The sequence below is a fragment of the Prionailurus viverrinus genome, chromosome C1, assembly GCF_022837055.1.
Source record: "Prionailurus viverrinus isolate Anna chromosome C1, UM_Priviv_1.0, whole genome shotgun sequence".
NCBI lineage: Eukaryota > Metazoa > Chordata > Mammalia > Carnivora > Felidae > Prionailurus > Prionailurus viverrinus.
Genome location: NC_062568.1, coordinates 91,496,605 through 91,506,439, shown reverse-complemented (window position 1 = coordinate 91,506,439; position 9,835 = coordinate 91,496,605). Strand labels below are relative to the sequence as shown.

The following is a 9,835-nucleotide window of genomic DNA, read 5'->3' as shown; positions in this document are numbered from 1 at the left end:
AGACTGAAGCTGATTGAGAGTCTGGCTTCCTCTCTTACTAGCTGTGTGGCTTTAGATGGGTCATTCATGAATAAGGACCCTCCGTTTCCTCATCTGTAAAATAAAGCCAATAAAAGTGGATATCTCTGAGGTTTTGAAAGAACCAAAGGAGATAGCACCAAATGGCTCGCTCTGTTTATTCTCGCAGCAACATTTGCCAAATGCTGGCTGTACATCACACAGAGTTCCAGGAACTGGGATGCTGGGTAAAAAGATGGCAAATTCCCTCATGCCGGTGAAGCTTCTGCTCTCCTGGTATGGGGAGACTGAACATATAAGCAAACAAAAGATTTCGAGATGGGGAGCTATGAAGGAAATAAAACACGGGGACCCAGTAGTGAGTGGTTGGACGGGGAGGTCGTATACGTGGCCTGCTCAAGAGCTCCCTGCAGGGCTGGCACCCCACCCCTGCAAGGAAGGAAGGGTGTCGAGGCTGTGAGCAAATTCTCCGTGCCCACTCAGTGCCCAGGGAATGCCACCCTCGGGAAGGAAGGTTGGTATCTTTTTTTTTTCCAACAGAATCTTCTCTTCCTAATACTTTCTCTGCCATAGGCATGTCTGGGGCCGAGGGCACGAAGCAGGGCAACAGAGGCCATGGGCCTGTGTAATACTTCTCTGGAACAGATCTGGAACAGGAGACCAGGGGTGAACTCCCCCAGCGAATGCATCTTCAGTGCTGCCTCTGCAGCTGGGACAAGCTGCTTGTTGTTTTGTTTGCGTTGTAAGGCTTTTTTTTTTTCCCCCTGCTAACACTGCAAAGCCGTGCATTTGCGTATATCTGTGCTTATAAAATGGTGTGCATCTAAAAGGGGAGAAACCAACACATATATAAATGTATACACATATGTAGCAGTATTTCTAAGCTCTTGTGTACTTTTGAAGTACATTAAGAACAAAACAACTTCTCAGATTCACCCTCCATTCAAAAGAAGGACTGGAGCAGCCCCAGGGGAGGTGAGAGAGGGCTGGTGTGTCTTAAACGGCAGTAAACTAATCCGCAGAGGACTCGCCTGGACTCCTATCCCCAAATACCCCAGAGATTACTGAGAGGCTCCCAGCCCAAATCCAAGTCATTCCCTGGCAACCTTGTAAATAGTAGTAGTAGTAATAACCATCCTTTATTGAAGCATGCTGTACACAAAGTCCTCAGGCTAAGTATAGTCCATATATGTCTAATTCTTACAACAAAACTCCAAGATTATTACTTCTGAGGTGGGTCTTAGGAACTTGTAGGCAGGGGAGAAATCAAAAGGAGAATCTGTGCCATTCTCCAAGGAAGGCTTGATTTAAATTATATAACTTGACTAAAGACACAAGCTAGTCAGTGGCAGAGCTGGGATCCCTACACAGACCTATCTGATTGTGAATTCAGCATCTGTCTACCTGGAGCACTCCATTCAGGCCCATGTCTCCCCCTACAAGTCACCGGAACTGTCAAATTGCTGATCTGCTCCTCAGGGATCCCACTAGACCGCCAGGCAGAGCCAGTTTCCTACACAGTGCCCATGTTCTGGCTCCTGGTGGTGAGAAGTTCCGTGTAACCTCTGACTGCAGCTTGCAGCATGGAGGGAGGCCTGGCCCTATCTGTGTTGCTGTCCCATGCGGATCCCTGCCTCTGTCTGCCCTCCACTGACCAGCCTTAGCAAGATGGAAGACAGAATAGAAATCTATTCCAGTCTTTTCTTCTTCAATCAAAGCTTACCTATTCCAAAAGTAGTTTAGTTGTTGCCCAAGGCCAGGTGAGTGGGGGAATGGGGCATGACCACTAATGGGTAATGGCGTTCCTTATTGAGGTGATGAAAATGTTCTGGAATTAGATAGTGGTGATGGCTATGCAGCACTGTGTACTAAAAATCGCTGAATTGATCAATTGTATGGTATGTCAAATATACCACAATAAAGCTATTGAGAAAAAAAAAAATCCTTAGCTGCCCCATTCCCCATCTTTTCGTGGCTAATGGGTGATCAGGTGTGGTGAGTTTTAAATATGTCTACAAATCTTTGATACTCTTCCATTCGACAGATGGCATTTAATTACCTTCCCCTTGAGTATGGGCTGGACTTAGTTACTTCATCTCAAGGAATGGCGTATGCCAGCAGTGAGAGAGTGTGATTTCCAAGACTAGGACATGGACGACATTTGTAGCATCTTCCCTACTTCTCTCTCTCTCTCTCAGATCACTCACTCTTGAGGAGAGCCCACAGCCATGTTGTGAGGATACTCAGACAGCCCCCCAGAGAGGTACACGTGATGAGGAACTGAAGCTTCTTGCCAAGAACCATATGAGTGAGCCATCTTGGAAGCACTCAAGGCATCATATGCAGACTGCAGCCCCCGCCAGCATCCTAACCACATCCTCATGAGAGACCCTGTACCCGAACTGCCAGCTAAGCTGCTCCCAAATTCCTGACCCACACAAACTGTGAGATATAAATTTTTACTGACTTAAGCCACTAAGTTTTGGGACAATCTATTACACAGGAAGAGATAACTTTAGATACAGTAAAATACACATTAGGTGGTTCATTAGATTTTATTGGCTAACAATGTGGACAAATGTTGGGTTACTGTTTTATCCTTCCAGAATAACACCTTTCTATTTTAACAGAGGGACCCTGGAGACACAGTGCCCCAATTCAGAAGCACCGTGACAATGGTGAGCATTTCAGGCTTGGTGGCATATCTGTTGGGAGGTTATTTTTAGTCCAGGGCTGGGAAGTTTATGTGACTTCTAATCACTCCATGCAGCCAGCTGCCTGTTCTTGGTAGGAGTGTCCCTGCCCATTCCTCAGGCGTCCCAGAGAGACAATTCCTGTCAGAGGCAACATGGGCAGAGACTCAATAATGTCACCACTGTCCAAGTGACAGGAGAATGCTCCTCTCTCTGCAGGCTCTCATTCCCCTTGCTTTTTTTCATGGCACCAGCTCCCTTCACTTTATCTCATCTCCCATGAATAAAGGTCAGTCATTCTCTCCTTTATCTCCTTCACTGAGGGGGTCTTTCTATCGCAAGTAAATTATGTCTTTGCTGCCTGCTGACTTTTTCTTTTTTCTTTTTGTTTTCATTCCCTCTGTCTCCTTTGACATTTGTTTCTGCTACAGTCCTCTGGAAATCCTAGAATTCTGCTAATTTACCCAAAGCTGGGGATTGGGGTATAAGAGCCCCGGAGACCTTGGCAATTACTTCAGAGGTTTTTATGCTTGGCTGAAACAGAAAAGATGAGCACACGCACGCACACAGCACACCATCACAAAAGCATCAAAAAGGAGAGTGTAATGGCTCAAACTTCGCCGTTGACAGGCCTTCCTCCTCACACTGAGGCTGAGGATTGTCACTGTATAACAAAAAACAAAACTATTCCTAAAGGATTAAAAATAATCTCTCAAGCCTATAATATCTCCTCCATAATCTATACCTTCCAGTGTTTCATTTCTCCATCTACTTTGCATATGTTCATAAATTTTCTGTCTTTCCCTAACAGTATAAACAATTGCTCAGTATCCTAACTCCAGGTTTTGAGTTTTGTGCTTTCATTGCTAATCCTCTTTTAGAAACCAAGAAATACGTTGTGACCCCAGGTTTCCCATATTGAGTCCTCAAAGAGCACTGTAGGGAACTCACAGGGGAACACAGGATATTTTACCTCTTTTGATGGAAATGCAGCAAGACTCCACATGGGGGGACAGTAGTCTGAGATAGTTCACAGTTTCACATTAGACCCAAATAGATTCTTTTTTGAGAACATTATGTATTTGAAAAGCTGGGGTTTTCGTGGGCATGATGATAAAAAGGAAATGTCACCCCAAATTCAATGTGGAACAGAAAATGAAAATTGCAGTCCCCAATCTGATTCCAAGGTTTGAGAAATTATATAGTATCCAACAGCTACATATGCCCCATTCATAAGGAATTGTGATCTTTTAAGAATGGAATCATGATATTCGTTTTTTTCTTTAATTTATGTGAGTTTTTTTCACATGGCAATGATTGTTAGGACATAAATACCTATTAAGCTGCTTCAACCCACCTACTTACCACGTGGTATTTCTTTGGGCCTCAGGGCACTGGGGAAAAATAACTGACATACTAAGAGAGCAGTGAACTGAGAAAGTTTAGCAATCTCTCTTATGACCTGTTGTGCCCTGGCCTCGCCCCATCCGTCTCTATATTCCCCTGTCCTCTGCATCCTATGCCTTGTCATACGTAGAGCACTGGGCTCTGTTCCTCGCACTCACCATGTCTCTTTGCCTGTAGGATTTCACGCATGCCCTCCTCTCTGTTGGGAATGGCTCTTTTCTTTTCCTTGCTGTACCCTCTCATAACACCTGTATTTGCAACTATAATAGCACCTATCACATCGTGTTGCATTTATTTGCTTGCTCCCACTAGGCAGCGAGCTTCTTGAGAGTGAAGAACAGATCATGTTCGCCTTGGTGTACCCAGCATTGGCTGACAAAAGGATAGGGGGTAAGCCTGTTACTGGAAGCTTAATTGAAAATTCTGCTGGCTAGATGCTGCCTCTTACCCCCTCCTACACAGACAATCCTATTATCCCCAACCTCCCCTGCATCATCTGTACTGCAAGCACAGAGACCAATCATGGATCAGGTGGACTTTCTTCCCCAAAAAAGAACATCATTTAACATTTAACATACTAACAAGGTGACTTTCTGTTCCTCTGAGCAAGGCTCTTCCTCCCTTGGGTGCTCAGTTGAATTACCTGTGAAGATGAGTATAAATATGCTCTATCTGCCCAAAAAGAAGGCAGCTACCAGTTCACCTCTGAAGGTACACTCACTCCAAGAATCCAGGATTGCACAGTGATTTATGAACTTAGAGTTTCCAAACCACTAGAGCAGAATTTATGTGCAAGACAAATGGACCAATCACGTGCAAAAAGAACTTGTTCTTAATGTGAGTGATGAAATTCATTAAATAAAGGAAACTCTTTTTAATTGATATGTCCAGATAATTGAGGACTCAGTTCTTTGTCCTTGGCCTAAATCAGTAGATATTTTGCATGGGTTTAGGGCAGGTCTGAACCTTCAGTGAGACCTTCCCAGGGCCCAGGTTTATTCCCAAGGCCAACTTTGAACCCAAATAATTAATTTTTCCCTACCTTTCCCATGACACTTTGCTCAAAACCACACGATGGTCTCTGTCATTGCCTTCTTGGATTGTTTACTCACAAATTTCACCTTTTTTCCCTGAACTACTCTCTCCTAGACCTTCCACTCTCTTTTTCAGGTTTTAGACCCCATCCCAACTGGTTCTTTGCCGAAACTTTTGCCATGACACTTTGCTCAAAACCACACGATGGTCTCTGTCATTGCCTAGTTTGGATTGTTTACTCACAAATTTCACCTTTTTTCCCTGAACTACTCTCTCCTAGACCTTCTACTCTCTTTTTCAGGTTTTAGACCCCATCCCAACTGGTTCTTTGCTGAAACTTGTATGCGTATTTAAGCCTTATCCAAAAGATAAACCATCTTCCTTGGTCCCTACATGATCCCGTAGTTCTCCCTCCACCCCATACACCCAAGCTTCAGGAAAGAGTGGTCTGAGCTTGCTTTAACCAGGGTTATTAGGACTTACCTAACCTCCATCTAGAACATACCCTCTTCAGGGCTGATGTACCCGACCCTATGGTCAGATGTCCATAGCATCTGACCTCAGCCTCATCTGCCTCTCTCTTCTCTGATACTACTGGTTCTCAGATTTCCCTGGGAGGGCTCGTTCAGACAAAGATTTCTAGGATCCATCTGAGAGTTTCTAACTTAGTATACCTGGTCTAGCACATACGTTCCTAACAAGTTCCCTGGAGATGCCAAAGCTTCTGGTCTTCGGGCCACACACTGAGAAGCATTATGGGGAATAATTTTGTCTACTCTCCTGTTTGCAGTGCCCTGACCTTCAAACATTTGGAAGTATCTTGAGACATTTTTTGGTAGTCACAACTTGGGTGGGTGAGTGGTACTGGGATCTAGTGGGCAAAGACCAGGGATGATGCTAAACATCCTAAAATGTGTGGAACAGTCACACACTTACCCCCAATAAAGAATTATATGGCCAAAACGGTTAGTGTTACTAAAGAACCCTCGAGAAACCCTCCTCTAGAGATTCTGTCCCAGGCTGGCTGGTCTCTGGTCACCTGCTCTCTGTTTATCCACTCGATCCCTATTGCCCTTTGTTCCTCTTCGTGTATATGTCTTATCCGTCTCTAATTTTTCATGTCACTATCCCTCCTTATTTAAGATTTCATCATCTCCCATATGGATTACTTACTGCAGTAGCTTCTTCGAGGACTTTTTGACAATAAGGTCATCCCTTCCAAATTGATACAAATTCTGAGCATGTGGCATCCCTAATTAAAAGCTATCAATGCCTCCCTTCCCCATCAGTGCCTCAATGAGGAGATGTCAGGACCTTGGAACATGCTGACTCCTGCCAGGCTCATGAGTCTGTTCTGCCCCTTCCCCACACACCATGTTTCTGCCCTGCAAAGCTAAACACAGTTGCCCAAAGATGCCACTTGCTGCCTCATCTCCAGGTACATATTCTGTTCCTTCTTTCTAGAAGACTCTTTATTAATCTCTGCTTGGCTAATTATTTTCCAAACTTTAAGACTCAACTCTAAGTGCCACATCCTCCAAAGAACATTTTCTGAGCCTACTCACTGGCTGAGTTAGGAGTTATATCTGTGCTCATCTATCCTAATATGAATCTCATGGAAGGGGCAGCATAGACAGTATTCAACACTATACCTCTGACCTGAATTGCCATGACTTAAATCCCAGTTCTGATGCTCACTAGCTGCGTGATCTTGAATAATCTACTCAACTGTCTGTGTATCAACTGTTTTGTCTGTGAAATGGCAGTGATATGGTACCCACCTCATCAGGTTGTTGTGAGAATCAACTGAGTTAATATGCAGGCATACCTTGTTTTATTGTGATTCACTTTATTGTGCTTCTCAGATATTGCAATTTAAAGGTTTGCAGCAACTTTGTGTCACGCAAGTCCATTGGTGCCATTTTTCTAACACCATTTGTTCAGGTCATATCGCTTTGTCACATTTTGGTAATTCTCTCTATCTTTCAAACATTTTCATTATTATTATGAAATGGTGTTATGGTGATATGTAATCAGTGATCTTTGATGTTTCTGTTGTATTTGTTTTGAGGGGCAGTGAACCACACCCATATAAGATGGCAAACTCAATAAATGTTGCATGTGTTCTGGCTACTCCATGAAATAGCTATTCCCCATCTCTCTCCCTCTCTTTGGACCTCCCTATTCCCTGAGACACAACAGTATTGAAATTAGGCTAATTCATAACCCTCTAATGTCTCTAAGTGTTCATGTGAAAGGAAAAGTCACTCATTTCTAATTTCTTAAATCAAAAGTTGGAATGATTAAGCTCAGTGAGGAAGGCACGTCAAAAGCCAAGATAGGCCAAAAGTGAGGCCTCTTGTGCCAAACAGTTGGCCAAGTTTTGAATGCCAGGGAAAAATCCTTGAAAGAAATTAAAAGTGGTACTCCATGGAACATATGAATGGTAAGAAAGCAAAACAGACTTATTGCTGATATGGAGAAAGTTTTGGTGCTCTGTTTAGAAAATCCAGCCAGCCACGTCATTCCCTTAAGCCAAAGCCTAATCCAGAGAAATGTCCTAACTATATTCAATTGTCTGAAGGCTGAGAGAAGTGAGGAAGCTGCAGAAGAAAAGTTGGAAGTTAGCAGATGTTGGCTCATGAGGTTTAAGGAAGACTGTATCCATAACATAAAAGTGCAATATGAAGCAGCGGGTATTGACGTAGAAGCTATCCAGAAGATCTAGCTAAGATAATTAACAAAGGTGGCTGCACTGAACAACAGATTTTCAATGTAGATGAAACAGACTTCTATTGGAAGAAGACACCATCTTGGATTTTCATAGCAAGAGAAGAGAAGTCAATGCCTGGCTTCAAAGCTTCAAATCATAGGATGACTCTCATGCTAGGAACTAATGCAGCTGGTGACTTGAAGTTGAAGCCAATGTTTATTTACCATTCAGAAAATCCTAGAATGTTTAAAAACTATGCTAAATCTATTCTGCCTGTGTCCTATATATGGAAAAACAAAGCCTGGATGACAGCACATCTGTTTGCCATATGGTTTACTGAATACTTTCAGCCCACTGTTGAGACCTACTACTCAGAAAAAAAGATCCTTTCCAAATATTACTGCTCACTGACAATGCACCTGGTCTCCCAAGAGCCCTGATAGAGATGCACATGAGATGAATGTTGTTTTCTTGACTGCTAAAACAACATCCATTCTGCAGCCGATGAATCAAAAAGTCATTTCAACTTTCAAGTCTTATTATTAAGAAACACATTTCATAAGACTATAGCTACCATAGAGAGTGATTCCTCTGGTGGATCTGGGAAAAGTAAATTGAAAAGCTGTGGAGAAGATTCACCATTCCAGATGCCATTAACGACATTTGTGATTCATGGGAAGGGGTCACTATATCAGCATTCACAGGAGTTTCAAAGAAGTTGACACCAATCCTTATGGATGACTTTGAGGGGTTCCAGACTTCAGTAGAGGAAGTAACAACAGGTGTGACAAAAATAGGAAGAGAACTAGAATCAGGAGTTGAGCCTGAAGATGTGATGAATTGCTACAATCTCGTGAAAAACATGAACAGATGAAGAGTTCTTCTTATGGATGAATGAAGAAAGTGGTTTCTTGAGATGGAATCTACTCCTAGTGAAAATGCTGTGAAGGTTGTTGAAATGACCATAAAGAATTTAGACTATGCATATACTTATATGATAAAGCATCAGCAGGGTGTGAGAAAACTGACTTCAATTTTGGAAGAAGTTCTACTGTGTGTAAAATGCTGTTGAACAGTATCACATGCTACAGAGAAATCATTCATAAAAACAGCAAATCCATGCAGCAAACTTCATTGTTGTCTTGTTTTAGGAAATGGCCATAGCCACCCCAACCTTCCACCATCCTCATCAGTCAGCAGCCATCAACATCTAGGCAAGGCCTTCCACCAGTAAAAAGATTACAACTCTGATTACGACATCTGAAAGTTCAGATGTTGGTTAGCATTTTTTTTTTTTTAGCAATAAAGTGTTTTTTAATTAAAGTCTATACATTTGGGTTCTTTGGAGATACTACTGTTGCATACTTAATAGGCTCTTGTGTAAACACAAGATTTATATGTACTGGGAAACCAAAAAAATTTATTTCACTCACTTTACTGCAATATTCACTTTATTGCAGTGTTCTGAACTGAACCCACTATACCTCAGAGGTAGGCCTGTACACGTAAAGCACTTAGAACAGGGCTTAGCAATTAATAAGCAGTTTCATAGTCATGGCCATTATGATTATTATTTACTTCTCCCTTTACCTCACTGAATGGTAAGCTCTGTGAGGATAGCAACATGTCTTTGATTTGAGGCTTTGCACCTCAAATAAGGATAATAGAGTTTCTCGCTTTCTTCTGCTACCATAATGGAAAGCCATCAGGAGATAATGAATGTATGAAAAGTATAGAACAATAATCAACTGTAAAAGATTTATTTTCCTTACCCACTTTTTTTTTTAATGAATCTGGAACAATGGTCACTGGACTAACCTATGATTATTTGCATACTGCTCTTCACAGAAAAGTTACAGAAAATGTTAAGTGAGAAATAAATTTGCTGAGGCTCTAAGAAGCTAGAAAATACAGGGAACATCTTCAGGTTACAAAATCATGCTGGTCGGTGATCAGCATTTTCCAAGGA

At 42.3% G+C, this 9,835-nt stretch overlaps 1 pseudogene; it reads left to right on the top strand.

Annotated features, from left to right (window-relative positions):
- The first annotated feature begins 336 nt into the window (after nt 1–336).
- Nucleotides 337–9,288, top strand: LOC125171648 (tigger transposable element-derived protein 1-like; annotated as a pseudogene).
- Nucleotides 9,289–9,835: the final 547 nt, after the last annotated feature.